General features: G+C 37.2%; 1 protein-coding gene across 2 annotated transcripts in view; it reads left to right on the top strand.

The window, feature by feature from the left end:
- ENOX1 (ecto-NOX disulfide-thiol exchanger 1) overlaps positions 1–14,087 on the top strand; it is a 626,117-nt gene that overhangs the window by 311,034 nt on the left and 300,996 nt on the right. For both annotated transcript variants that reach the window (XM_036300802.1, XM_036300801.1), the window contains exon 4: positions 13,168–13,307. The gene's annotated coding sequence lies outside the window, so the exon portion shown is untranslated. The remainder of the gene's footprint in view (positions 1–13,167; positions 13,308–14,087) is intronic.

The raw sequence follows: 14,087 nt of genomic DNA, 5'->3' as shown, positions 1-14,087 counted from the left end.
GAATTTCAGAATGTCTTTGGCAACCCCCTCCCTGCCAGAAGATCTCCTTGATCTAATTTAGTAAATTCTACCTGAAACTTCTTACTCCTAACTCAGAATATGATTCAGAAGTGGTGTGTTGTTTTATTTTGGATTTTTCCTTTTAAAGTATCCAGAAAACTTCACATCAATCTGCTGTGTTCACATGGAAATAAACTGACATCTGAATTTCAATACTAAAGGAGCAGAGATTTCATATAAATATAACTGAACAAACAATATGTTTTTTCATAAAATCATAATTAAACTCTTCTGAATGAAATTATCTGAAAATATGTTAACTTATCAACATTAAGAATGTTGCTAAAGCCAACCCCACTAACAGTTAAAACTGTTTTACTTTTAAAGAAGCTTGTCATGTCCAAGTCACATTAAAAGGCCTTCATGAGAGAGCGAACATTTAGCAATGTGCTTTCAAAAGCATGCAGAGGATAAAGACCCTGAAGCTGCCTCTGTGATTAAATGCCTCAGCCAACATCCAGAATATATTCAAAACATATAAGTTACTGGGTTGTGACTCCACTGGACTCTTTAAGCAGATAAGTATGTAGACAAATGGTGCATAAAGTTGAAACTTAAAGAATTCGGGAACATAAAACATATTGTTAAAAGTTATATGACATTAGTTAAAAAATAACATTGAATTTCCTTTTCTACATCTTGTAGTAAAACAGTAGTATCAGCACTAGCAACAGCACTTAGTGCTTTCAGTGTGCCAGCCCATTTTCAGTGAGTTATACACAGAAACCCATTTGGTTCTCACATTCCCATAAGTTAGGCATTACTCTCTCCCAATTTATAGATGGACAGGCTAAGCATAAAAGGGTAAATAACTTGCTCAAAGTCATACAGCCAGTAAGTCAGACTTAGAGGCAGAATTTGAACTCAGACAGTCTGGTTCCAGAGTTTATCCTCTGAACAACTGCACTATTCTGCCTCGCCTGTAGGTGAAACTAATTACCCAGGGCAGCGTTAGCCTTCAACATGCAGGGAATGGCCTTGCTAGGGCCCGGACAGGGGATTGAATTATGTGAAATAACAACAGTGAAAACTAAACTCTTAGAATGTTTTAGAATTTATAAAGCACTCTCACCTGCACTTGCTCCTTTGCTCTTACAATAAAATTATTTACAGTCATTTATAGAATACTTATTACATGTAGGATTATCTTCTAGATAATGGGATATAGAAGTAAATGAGAACATCCTTGCTGTCATGGAACTTATTCTATTGCTTGTTATTCTATTGCAAAAACATTTTGGTAACTTCCTTCTTCTAATTATCCTATATAATAAAGAGGTAATATGAAAATTAACTCTCACACCCTCGCACAAGATGGCCACCCCCCTGTGGTCACATGATGGCTGCCCCATGTTGTCACAAAATGGCCACCACAAGATGGCTGGCAAGGGAGGGCATTTGGGGGGAACCAGGCCAGCAGGGGAGGGCAGTTGGTGGGTACCAGGCCTGCGGGCGAGGGCAGTTGGGGGCAATCAGGCCAGCAGGGGAGCAGTTAGGCGTTGATCAGCCTGGCAGGGGAGTGGTTAGGGGGTGATCAGGCTGGCAGGCAGAAGCAGTTAGGGGCAATCAGGCAGGCAGGCAGGCTAGCGGTTGGGAGCCAGCAGTCCTGGATTGTGAGAGGGATGTCCAACTGCCGGTTTAGGCCCAATCCCACCGGCAGTCGGACATTCCCCGAGGGGTCCCAGATTGGAGAGGGTGCAGGCTGGGCTGAGGGATACCCCCCCCCAGTGCATGAATTTCATGCACCGGGCCTCTAGTATCTATCTCTATATATGTACAGATAAACTCCATGATTTCCAACAGAGATCTAAAGTCTGTTACTACTTGTGAACCTTTCTAAGCCCTAATTTTTGTTAAAAGTGAGTATTTATATGTAGGACTACCCAAGCCTGAGAATGTGTGTCTTGAAACTTTGCAGCAGCTGGAAAATTCTCATTCAGGAAAAGGGGGGTTGGGGTTCTGCTTTTTTTTCTCCCTATGAAAAGCAAGCCAGCATTTATTTTTAAAGCTGCTACAAGATGGGAAGTACTTAAAGTCTGTCGGTGAATTTCAGATGTTGGCCTATATTGAATGACATTAGAAAACTCTTTCTTTGAGATGTTTAAACGCAAAGCAAAGGGAATTTGAAGATGAATGAGAGTATCATCCACAGGCTCTACAATCTTTCTTATATTGAAATTTGTTTCTTTTTAAAGATTTTCCACATCATTTTTATTTTTTTCCAAATTTGTATCACAGAATCATTATTATATTCAGAAAATTCAACTTCATGCCATGCCAAGTACATCCAAATTTCAAGTGACATAAGTTCTGTTGGGTCCCAGTATGTCTAAAGTCATCTGAGCCATATCATGTTTGATGGTGGAGGTATTGTGTCCTAGAAATGAAAATTGGGGATATAGCTCATAGACCCTGATTCTGATGGGCCGTTTGTCATCTTGCTTATTGGCAATTCCAAAGGACATAAGTGACAGGCTCAGGATATTTCAGAATGGCTCTAATTGAAGCAGCTTCCATTGCTGTGCGAGTGAGCACAAGAGACCGATTTGGCCCTTTCCTCTGCTGTGTCTTAGGTCCCATCCTGGAGTGTATGAAGGACTGGCATTTATTTACCTCATGTAGTTTCCACAAATATTTTAACCATATTAAAAAAATTCTTTAGCAAATAATAACCCTGAAGTAGGCTATTTTATCATGTATTTTAAAATGTTTTTGTGATATTGTCTGCCATGGGATAGAATTTGGAGAAGACATTTCTGTTTAAGACTTTGAAGTATAGTATTTTAATTTCTGAAATACCAACAAGACCTTATTTAAATACGGAGGGCTATACTATGAAGCACATAGTCTAGTTGGATGATTTCCAAATAGATATTTTTAAAATGTTAATAAATATTTCACATTTATTTTATCAATAAAATAATGTAGCTATATATATACCTTTATAAATTGAAAAATTACAGTAGGCTTATAATGAAAAACTGTAGTCCCGGATCTCACCCCCAAATTTATTGCAGAGAAAAGCAAAATATAATTATTTTGATGTCTCTGTGTTTATACTTTTGTTAGTGCCTTTATTGCTCTAAATATATTTGTGAGACTGGCTGAGTCAAGTACATGTATGTGTGTTTGTGTGTATAATTAACATTTCTTGATTTGTGAAATTTAGATATTATCTGTTGATTTATTATAATAGATAAGATTCTAGCTTATTTGTACTACTACTTCCCCACTCCCAATACACACTCACTTTTTAGTTCTCTCTGGTTACCTATGGGGCTTTAAATAACACACTTATTCCTTATCAATCTTATTAACCGTAGATAGTATCTAATGATTTCTTACTTTGTAAGATGAGAATGTTACCCTTTCCATAACTTTTGCTTTCTTCAATGCCTTCTAGTACTCTCATTTGTGCTTTTAATTTTGTATTATTATGCCTGATATCCTTTAAATTTGTTTTTTAACCATAAAACAAACTTAGTATTTTATCTTAGGCTGATTCTAAAGGTAAAAATTAATAAAATGCATTATGAATATGTAATTACTAGAGACCCAGTGCATGTAAATCATGCACTCCAGAAACCCATGGGGAGTGGGCCTAAGCCATCAGTCGGAAATCCTTAGTGTTGCCGTGGAGCATTGAACATCTGCCCCCTGGTGGTCAGTGAGTGTCATAGCGACTGGTCATTCTGCCGTTCGGTTGATTTGCATATTAGCCTTTTATTATATAGGATTATTCACTGCTGACCAAAGTAATGTACTATGATTACACTGACTTATTTCCTATAGTGTTTTGTGTTTCTTAGTGTTCCTAATTGCTTTTATTTTTCTTTGCATCATCTACCTTTATGGCACCATTATATACCTTCAGCTTCTCAGTAGGTAGAATGAAATCTTTGAAATTCCTTCTTTTCCTGGGCACCTTCCTCTGTCCCGGGCTGGAGTAACTGCTGGCTAGGCACTGATCTCCCCTGGATCCATGTCTTCCTCTTTCTCACTTTATTTCCACGTGCTGCCAAAGCATATCCTCAGAAATCTGCAAATAAAGGGCATGCAGGCGGTAAATATTCTGAATGTCTACATATCTAAAAATGACTTGATTAATGTTTTTGCTAAGTCAAGAAGTATAGCTTAAAATAATTTTCTTTAGGAATTTTGGAGACATTGCCCTATTTTTAACATCTAGTATTGCTGATAAGAAATCTGATTCTTGTTCCTTTGAAAGTTGCTTCCTCTCCCCTCGATTTTTAGAAACTTATTTTTAGGATTTCTGAGTAAAATATATCTAAGTATAGTTCTTTGCTTGATAGGCCCTTTTGATGGGCCTGTTAATGGGCCCTTTCATTCTGAAAACTTGTGACCTTTAGTGGTGGGAATTTCTTTTAAATTATTTCTCTGATTAATCTTTCTCCTCTGTTTTTCGTGTTTGGAATTCTCTTTAGAAATTTTAGTTGTTGGTCCTCCAGGTTGGATTCTGTACATCTTTTCTCTTGTGTTTTCCATTTTTCTTTCAATGTTTTATTTAACTTGTTGGGAGACTCATTCAAAACTATTTTCTTACCTTATATTGATTTAATAACATTTTTTTTACTATTATACTTTTAATCTTCTAGTACTCTTTCCTATTTTCTGTTCCTTCTTTTTATAGAATTCTGTTCTTGTTTATTAAAGTTTTTTTAAATTCCTGTCTGTTCCCCAAATTACTCAGGTTTCCTCAAGGTCATTTTTATTTATTTGTTTGCTTGCTTATAGTAGATATTTTCTTTAATCTTTCCAACTTTCTTCGAATGTTTTTCAATAGTCATTATCCAAATATATTTAAGAATGAAAATTTGACTGGGAACTCAGGATCATAAAAATGATGGCCCAGGATCTTACTTTCTACTGTGTTTCCCAGCAGGGTCTCTACGATTCTGCATTCTTTTGATCATCCTCCCTTCTCACATGTATCCAAGTTGTCAGTCTTTGTTCAATTCTATTATCTAAAATTTTGCTGGAATGTTTCATCAGTTCCCATTTTCTTTGTTTTTTATAGATTTATGAAAATTTGTATTCTTGACTTTAATGTTAATGGGAACCTAAGAATGCATGGAATAAACTGATGAGATCTGTTTACCATCTTGAGGTGGAAACCAGTATAGATCTCATGTCTTTTTACAGTTGCTTAAGAAGTTACAGTGTGAAGTAATTTGGTACTACCTCACTAAAGGATAGCTATGTTTCATTTCATCATTTATTTTCTTAGAGATCAGTATTATCTCCATTATTTTTAAAGTAAGAGTGGTAATGGATATTGACCTTTATTATTTACTTCCCTTATGGTACCCTGTGTCTTCTTGGAAGCAGTTGTTATGGCTATTACTAACATGGCTATTAGTAATATGGCTATTAGTAATATTACTAGTAAATTATAATGTTACTGATAAATTACTCTTGTTTAGCTCATTTTATAAAATTAGTTTATGTTTAATTATAAATCCAAATTACTCTATCATAAAAGAGAACATAAGTTCAATTATTAATATAAACACAAGGAGCACAGACTACCAGTAAATCCGAACATAAATGTGTGGAATGAAATAATAGATATTTTTTTCATCTAAAAAACTTCTGACTTTGAAATAATTTTAGATTTACCAAGACAATACAGAAAGTACCTGTATATCCTTCACCCTGCTTCCCTCAATGGTAGCTGTGGTTCCCTAACTATAGTACATTTATTAAAACAAAGAAATTAACATTGGTACAGTACAATTAGCTATACCTTTAACCACACTACACCAGTTTTTCAATTCTGTTTTGTGTTTGTTTGTTTGTTTTTCTGTTCCAGGATCCAATCTAGGATACCACAGGGGTCAAGTCCCCTTACTTTCCTCCACTCTTGGTTTTTCCTTGTCTTTCATAACCTTTCAGTTTTGAAGAGTATAAGTCAAATGTTTTATAGACTAGAACTTCTTTTTCTCTCTCTTTTTTTGTTATAAATGGATGAGGCTTTTGGATTCTAGAGAAAAGTACCTTTTCCTTGTATAAAAGGTATCTATATATATAAAAGGCTAAGTGACCAACCATCCATTCATCTGACCATCCAACTGACCAGCCAGCTAGTACATATGACGCACACTGACAATTTAAAATTAAATGTTGACTTGCGAATGCATGATACATATAAAGCTCTCGCTGGCGCCAATCGCACATGTGTACTAGTATTTCCATCTGTCATTGTCAATCGTGAATTTGGTAGTTTTTGTTGACATTCTGAGGCTGAAAGAAAGTGGCCGTGTCATGTACGTCTGATTGACCAACCAGCCAGTACATATGATGCACACTGGCAATTTAAAAATAAATGTTGACTCACGCATTGAGTGATGATTCCATCGATTCAACAGATGATGCCCAAAAGGAACATTTTTCCATCGAATTTCTTAATAGTATTACTCCTTTGGGAATGCCATGTCACAAATTAAAATTGAAAGTGGGTGCAATAATCATGCTACTGAGAAATCTTAATAGTAAGATTATTTGTTTTGTTACTCAAGTGGTTTAAGTTGTGGCCATTGGGAGCTATTTTAGGTTGACTCCTGTGCCTTTTGACAGTTTAGTTCCTTATTTTTATGAGTATTATTTTAAAAAATATTTTTATTGATTTCAGAGAGGGAGAGAGAGAGAGAGAAAGAGAGAGAGAGAGAGAGAGAGAGAGGGAGAGAGAGAGAGAGAGAGAGAGAGAGAGAGAGAAACATCACTGATAAAAGAAAATAATTGATCAACTGTCTCCTGCATGCATCGAGCCTGTAACCCAGGCATGTGCCATAACTGGAAATCGAACTGTGACCTCCTGGTTCATAGATCCACTCTCAACCACTGAGCAATACTGGCTGGGCTTTATTATTATTTTTAACACTTCCATGCTTTCTGGCACTGTAAGATGCTCCAAATTCATCCACAATGGATGGTTCAATTAACCCAAAGAGTGGACAAATCAATAATCTTATAAATATTTATTTAATGTTAAAGACTATGTTAGATACTATGAAACAGTGAAGGTTAAGATATAATTTCTGCCTTCAAGGATCCCATAATCTATTTTCAGAGAAAAAAGGAAACTAATAAAAGATAATGAAAAATACAAAGAGTATAAGATTAAATTAGTAAGGGCTAGAAAAGCTAAGAAAAGAAGAAAAAAGTATCATTTAGAGGAATATGTCAAGGAAGAAGACTCAGAGAGATGGATAAAGTTTACTCAAGTAAAGTAGAATGGAAAAGACATTAAGTGCAGGAATTGTTACTATAGGGTGTGAGAAACAGTAAGAGACAAAGAAAATCATTTTAGATGAATTGGAGCAATCCCTTGTTTAGTAAGATAAGATCTATTAAAACTGATACAAGAAGAAGTAGAAAATAGGAATAACTCTGTATTTGTTAAATTAGTTGAATTTGTAATTGAAAGCTGTCCCAAATAGAAAATTCCAGATACAGATGGTATTAGTACTAGTAAATCCGTTCAAACTTTTCAGGAAGAAATAATATTAATCTTGAGAAAATACAGAAAATAGAGTTAGAGACAACACTTCCCAAGTCATTGTCTGAAATCTGCATAACTTTATTTATTTTTTAATTTGTTATTTATTGATTTTAGAAAGTGTGAGAGGAAGGGGAGATGGATCCTTAAAGAAGGATCCATCAATTAAATTAAAGAGTTATTCCAGATAGGAGATAGCATTAAACCTTAGGAAAACATATTTTCAGAAAGACAGTCTTGAAATGAGAGTTACCTGATACTTACATGAAGAAAGCCAATGTGGAGAATACACATTGAAAGAGAGAGAGAGAAACACAGAGAGGAAGAGAGAGAGAGAGAGAGAGAGAGAGAGAGAGAGAGAGAGAGAGAGAGAGAGATTAGTTGTTCCACTTGTTTATGCATTCATTGGTTGCTTTGTGTATGTGCCCTGACCAGAGATTGAACCCACAATCTTGGCATATTGGGAAAATGCTCTGACCAACTGAGCTACCCGGCGAAGGCAGAAATCTGTATAATTTTAGTACTAACTCATGATAAGGCCACTATAAAAAAATTACACATTGATATCCTCCATGACCATAGATGCAAAAATATTATAAATATTAAACCCATAATTATTAATAGAATACAGTGATATATAGAAGTAATAATACATCCTAATGAAATTGAATCTATTCCAGGTATGCAAGTATATGCTAACATTCAAATAATATTTCCACATAAATGGAATAAAGGAGAGGAAAAATCATGTGATTATCACAGTAGACTCAGAAAAAAACTTTTACAAAATTCAGCACCTAATGGTGATAAAAACTCCCAGCAAAACTAGAAATAGAAGGCATTTTTCTTAATCTGATAAAGAGCATCTATGAAAAACCTACACTAACAATATAAGGCAATGAATACTTTTCTCTTAAATCAGGAAGAAGACATGGGTATCCACCCTCACTAATTCTGTTTAACATTGTACTGGCCAATGCAATAGGATTCACTAAAAATAAATTTTAAAAGGTAACATATTGGATAGGACAAAGTAATTAAATGATCTCTATTTGTAAATAGCATGATTGTGAAAATCCTAAGGAACCTAAAAAGTTTCATTTGAACAGCAAAAATTTATTGAAATTATCAAGGCTTCAGGATACAGGTCAATATAAAAGTATCAATTTTCTTTCTATAAACCAAGAAATAATTTGAAAATGAAATGAAAAAACAGTACCTTTTATAATACTATCAAACCATAAGATTATATATTTAGATGAAGATTATATATTTAGTACAAGAACTGTACACTGAAAATTATAAAATACTAGGGGCCCAGTGCACGAATTCGTGCCCCTTGAAAGGAACTGTAGGCCACGAGGCTGTGGTGGGCACAGGGGCAGGTCTCAGCCCATCCTCTGTGCCCCTGCCCGACCCCTCCCATTATGGCCCCCGGTCCCCTCTCTGCTGGCAGCCCTGCTCCTGCTTCTGCCGCTCCCATGCGCTGAAGGCACTGGCCCCTCTCACACCTGCTTAAGGTGCAGAGTGATTGGGGCCGGCACCAGCAGCGATGCAAGCAGGGCCAGCTCCCTCAGCAGGTGCAAGCAGTGGCTGCTGCCCCGATGGCACCTCAGGAGGAGGAGGAGGAGGTGGAGAAGCCCTGAAGGGCGATCAGGTCGGCAGCTGCTGCTCGCACCCACTGACAATGCCGAGCAATCAGGACCGGCGCTGGGCACTGGCAGCAGGTACACCGGGCAGGACCGCGGTTGCAGGAGCAAACAATTTTTAGTAACCACCAGAGGCTTGCCCTGATGACAGCGACTGGCACCCTGCCTTGGTCTGGCACCCCCACTCACCTGCTCCACCATCCTGTCGTGGCCAACACCCGCCATGTTCTGTGCTCTGCTGCCTGCTGCCAACCCTTGACACATTCCGCGTGCACCCTCTGGTTGTCATAGCAACTGGTTATTTGGTTGTTCTGCCGTTTGGTCTATTTGCATATTAGGGTTTTATATATATAGATTTGTGATAAAAATTGAAGAAGACCTATATCAATGAAGATCGATACCATATTCTAGAATGGAAGACTCAGTGTTATGAAGATGTTGTTTTATTCCCAAAGTAATATATAGATTGAATATGGTTCCCAAAAGGTGGGATGTGTGTTGTTGTTGGTTGTTGGTTTTTTTTTTTTGAGAAATTAACAAATTGGTTCTAAAATTTAATGGACATACAAGTTCTTATAAGAATCACATTTTTCTCTATATTTTTTATTGAGTCAAACATTTTTTTTTAAATATATTTTATTGATTTTTTAAGGAGAGAAAGGGAGAGGGATAGAGAGTTAGAAACATCGATGAAAGAGAAACATCAATCAGCTGCCTCCTGCACACCTCCTACTGAGGATGTGCCCGCAACCAAGGTACATGCCCTTGACTGGAATCGAACCTAGGACCTTTCAGTCCGCAGGCCAATGCTCTATCCACTGAGCCAAACCAGTTAGGGCGAGTCAAACATTTTTGAAAAAAAGAATGACAACCTTGGGGGACTCTCACTCCCTGATTTTAAGACTTACTAAAAGTATAAATAATGAAAAAAAAAAACACTACTGTATGATATCACAAGCCCAGTAATTTAAATTTGAGGCTGAATTTTAAAATGGTATGTATAGATCTTGCCAGGTTCCATTAAAAGCCACGGTGTCATTTTTGGATTACAATTGAATAGAACAGGATCCAGCGGGATATTGTGTCTTTTTTTAATAGCAATAGAAAGATTTTGTTTTTATCATTCTCCGGCTATATTGTTATAGTAGTTATCTACTTTCACACAAAATCCTAGAAAATAATGTCTAATTCCATAGATCTATTGTTTTCTAAAGGAGCACATTGTCTAGCTTTTCAATAATCATCAGAGAATCTGTAAAAGCCTAATCATTTGTTCCTGTTTAGTTATGGATGGCTATGCATGTTACCTTCCCCACCGGAGTCTGAGCATTTTCTGCCTCACCAGTGTCATCCTGTTCTGCTGTGCACTAATTCTCCATCTTACTCACATTTGATGAGTTCTTGCCAAGTGCCACTGGCTGGGCCAAGCACTCTGTGTTGATTTTTACTTAATGTTCACAACCACCTGTGCCAGAAGCATGTCATTCTGCATTTTGCAGATGAAGAAGCTGAGGTTAAAGGGTGTAAGTACCTTGCCCAGGTCATACAGTTAGTAAGTGATAAAGCAGGAACACCTCCAGGTGGTCTGGTCCAGACCCCATTCTTTCAAGTACCACCTTCTTATAATTTTTGACATCCTAGTTGTGTCTCTCTGCAAGGTAGTAACATGCTTCAGGGAAAGATTATCTTGCTTATTTTAGTGTTCCTAGAGTTTTCTTACTTATTGATTAACTCATAAGTATGCAATAAACAGTGGCTGAATGAATACAGTGGGGCCTTGACTTACGAGTTTAATTCGTTCTGTGACGGAGCTCATAACTCAAATTACTCGTATGTCAAATCATAAAGTGAATGAGTGAGACACGTGATGTTGGGCTGATGTTGTGGCATTCACTGTGACGTTTGCTGCGCCAACTAGCGGTGGGGTATCTGAAGCTGGCTCGTAACCCGAATTTTAGCTCACAACTCAAAGCAAAAAATCAGCCGAGAGAGAGACGGCTCCTATCTCGAAAAACTCGTTAGTTGGGACACTCATAAGTCAAGGCTCCACTGTACTAGAAAATTGCCATTGGGCTTTTATGGGAAAAAGGGTCTACGAGTTTAGGCATATAATATGACACTTTGTTTTTAAGTTGTGTAAAGTAAACAGAACGCGAGTATGTGACATTTTAAGACAAGCTTCCATTTATTTTGTGTTCCTGTCATTTGTGTTGGATTCTGCAGTCCAAATACCTCCCATTCTTTGTCACGCTTTCCCCCCTTCTTTTATGCAAAGATAAACTGCTCTGGCTCTGTTCTTTTTTCTTTTATTCCCAGTGTAATCCCAGACTACATGCCTGCAAAGCTCTGAAAATACTATCAGTCTTTTTTCCTTGTTTCTTATTCATGACTTAAGCTTTTGGTGCCGAAAAGAAAAGAAAAAATTTAAAAAGCTAAGTGTGACCTTTCTATTCCATCATTCTCTATTCTTCCCAATGCAGTGTGGGTATGCGCTAAAAGTTCCAAGACGCAGACAGAAGTCTGTGGCATTAAAGGCTGGAACTTCAAGAGAAGTTTTGAAGTGATTAATTGGTGGGCAGTGACCCTGAAACACACAGTAGGAGTGGATGCTGGGGCAGCTGGTGGAGGGTAAGCTGTGGGCTATCTGTGTGGGCACTGGAACCACCTGAAACATGCAGATATTTGACTAAAAAGGGAGTAGAAATCTAGATGGAGCCCTGCTGAGCCTTGCTCAGTCACTCTCAGCCATTATGACGGAGACAGCCATGAGGAGATGCAGTAATAGCACTCAGGGATATCCACAGAAGGTAGGGTTCCATGCTAATTGCATCAGGAAAACCCTTGGGAAAGAAGGCATTCGCTTTCACTGAGACAGTGAAGGATCTGTGAGTCATGTGAAGGGACTGTAGGAAGACCGGATGTCTGTGTCCCTCTCTTTGATGGGACACAACACACAAACCTGCCCCATAACACAAGGGAGCTGCTGGGTTTCCAATGAGTTCTGTCTCTTTGCATAAGAAAGAAAAATGGGAGAAGTGCACTGCTTAAAGCTCAGTGTCTGTATTCTGTGGACCTTTCTGAATAAGACAATATTTGAGTTCAGTTGATTGAGCATCGTCCCACATGCCAGAAGGTTGTGGGTTCTGTTTCTGGTCAGGGCACATACTTAGGTTTTGGGTTGGATCCCAGGTAGCGGAGAGTATGGGAGGCAACTGATGTTTCTCTCTCTCTAAAAAAAATCAATGAAAACATATTCTTGGGTGAGGATAAAAAAAAGACAATATTTGGTAAAAAAAATAAAAGTAAGTAATTTCTTAATTAAATTATTAATATTTGAATTAATTAAGTATATTGCAACATTATCTGTTCTCATACATTTTGTTAGTGAAAAATTTTTCTAAACCTCATAGGCCACAAGTGAAATGAGGGTAAGAGCCATACCTGAGGCCTTTGGGCTTTGAGAGACCCAAGTTCTAAGCCTGACTGTGCTTTAGTCTTCTCATCTGTAAAATGGAGCCAGTACTCTCCATTGTAGGGCTGTTCTTCAGGTTAAAATGTCCATGTATACGAAACCTCTTGCACAGTGCCTTGCAGCAGGTAGGCACTCAGTAAATTGTAGTGTTGCTGCCTTTGGACTCATACACCATCCACAGTTCTTCAATCCTCAGCCTGTTTAGATAAAGGGAGAAGCATATTTCCCTTAATTACTAAAATACATCTGACCTTTAGAAATTTCTAAAAGCAGTGCTGAAAGGTTACCATTTCCCACTCTGACATTTATACATAAGGAGACTTGGGAGGAACAATATTAACAGAATTTACTACTATTATATTAATAATAGCAATACATGCTAACAGTGCTTTCTGACCACAAAGGCTGAGACGGGCAGTGTTCGTGCTGTGGACATAATCTAATGGTGTGCTTTTCTTTCCTTCCAGAAACACCTTGCATGTCAAAGCCACACTGTCTTCCATGGGACGTCCTTTGTGAATGCCTTCCATTGAAAAGACTGCTGTGAATACATTGCTTCAATCAAGTCTCTAAAGAACATTGTCTTCTATCTGCTGGAGGTCTTAAGGTTTGTGTTAATTTTTCCATTTCTCTCACTGGAGATATTAATTCTGAGTGATATTTAAAAATGGGTAATAGTCCTTCTCTATTGCAACAAGAACTCTGGAAGTAGATTATGGACAGATTGTAATCCTTTGATGTCATTGGGAGATGGATATCAATGAAAAGAAATTTGATATGCTACTTCTCATACTTATTACTCTGTACTCTGCTGTTATAAGCTATTAAAAATAGAGCATTCTCCACATTGGCTTAAAACAAATTTTATTTCTGCATTCATAGATTCTAACTGAACCGATTCAATAAATTTATATTGCATGCCCATATATATCAGATTTTGTTAAGTACTTTCAATTAGTTAAGGCCTTGTGGATGAATTATATTGAAACATTGAAAATCAAAACTTCATCTGTCAATAACAAATAGTATTATCATTATGACTTCTTTCAAAGTATAAAAAGTCTCAGTGGCCAGAATGCTTTCATTTAGTTCTACCAAGGGCTGCTCACCCTCTGATTCATAGTGGTAGAAGAGGGTGGTTGTTTCTATTAATGGGTGTATATTAACAGCTTGGAAAATTACTAAAAATAGTGTTGCTTACTCAAGGAAAAAGCTTGCTAGCAAACCAATTTTGGAAGTACATGTTTTGCTGTTGAGATAGTACAAGTAAAACACTTTTATTTTGAAAGAGCTTTCTGACAAAAGACCTACCCAAAGGATATATCCAATCCATGCATCTTTTATAGATGGAGAGGCTACTGCTTGGTACATTGAATGGACAAAAACT

This window comes from Myotis myotis, unplaced genomic scaffold, assembly GCF_014108235.1.
Source record: "Myotis myotis isolate mMyoMyo1 unplaced genomic scaffold, mMyoMyo1.p scaffold_m19_p_3, whole genome shotgun sequence".
Classification (NCBI taxonomy): domain Eukaryota; kingdom Metazoa; phylum Chordata; class Mammalia; order Chiroptera; family Vespertilionidae; genus Myotis; species Myotis myotis.
This window is presented reverse-complemented; position numbering and strand designations above follow the sequence as displayed.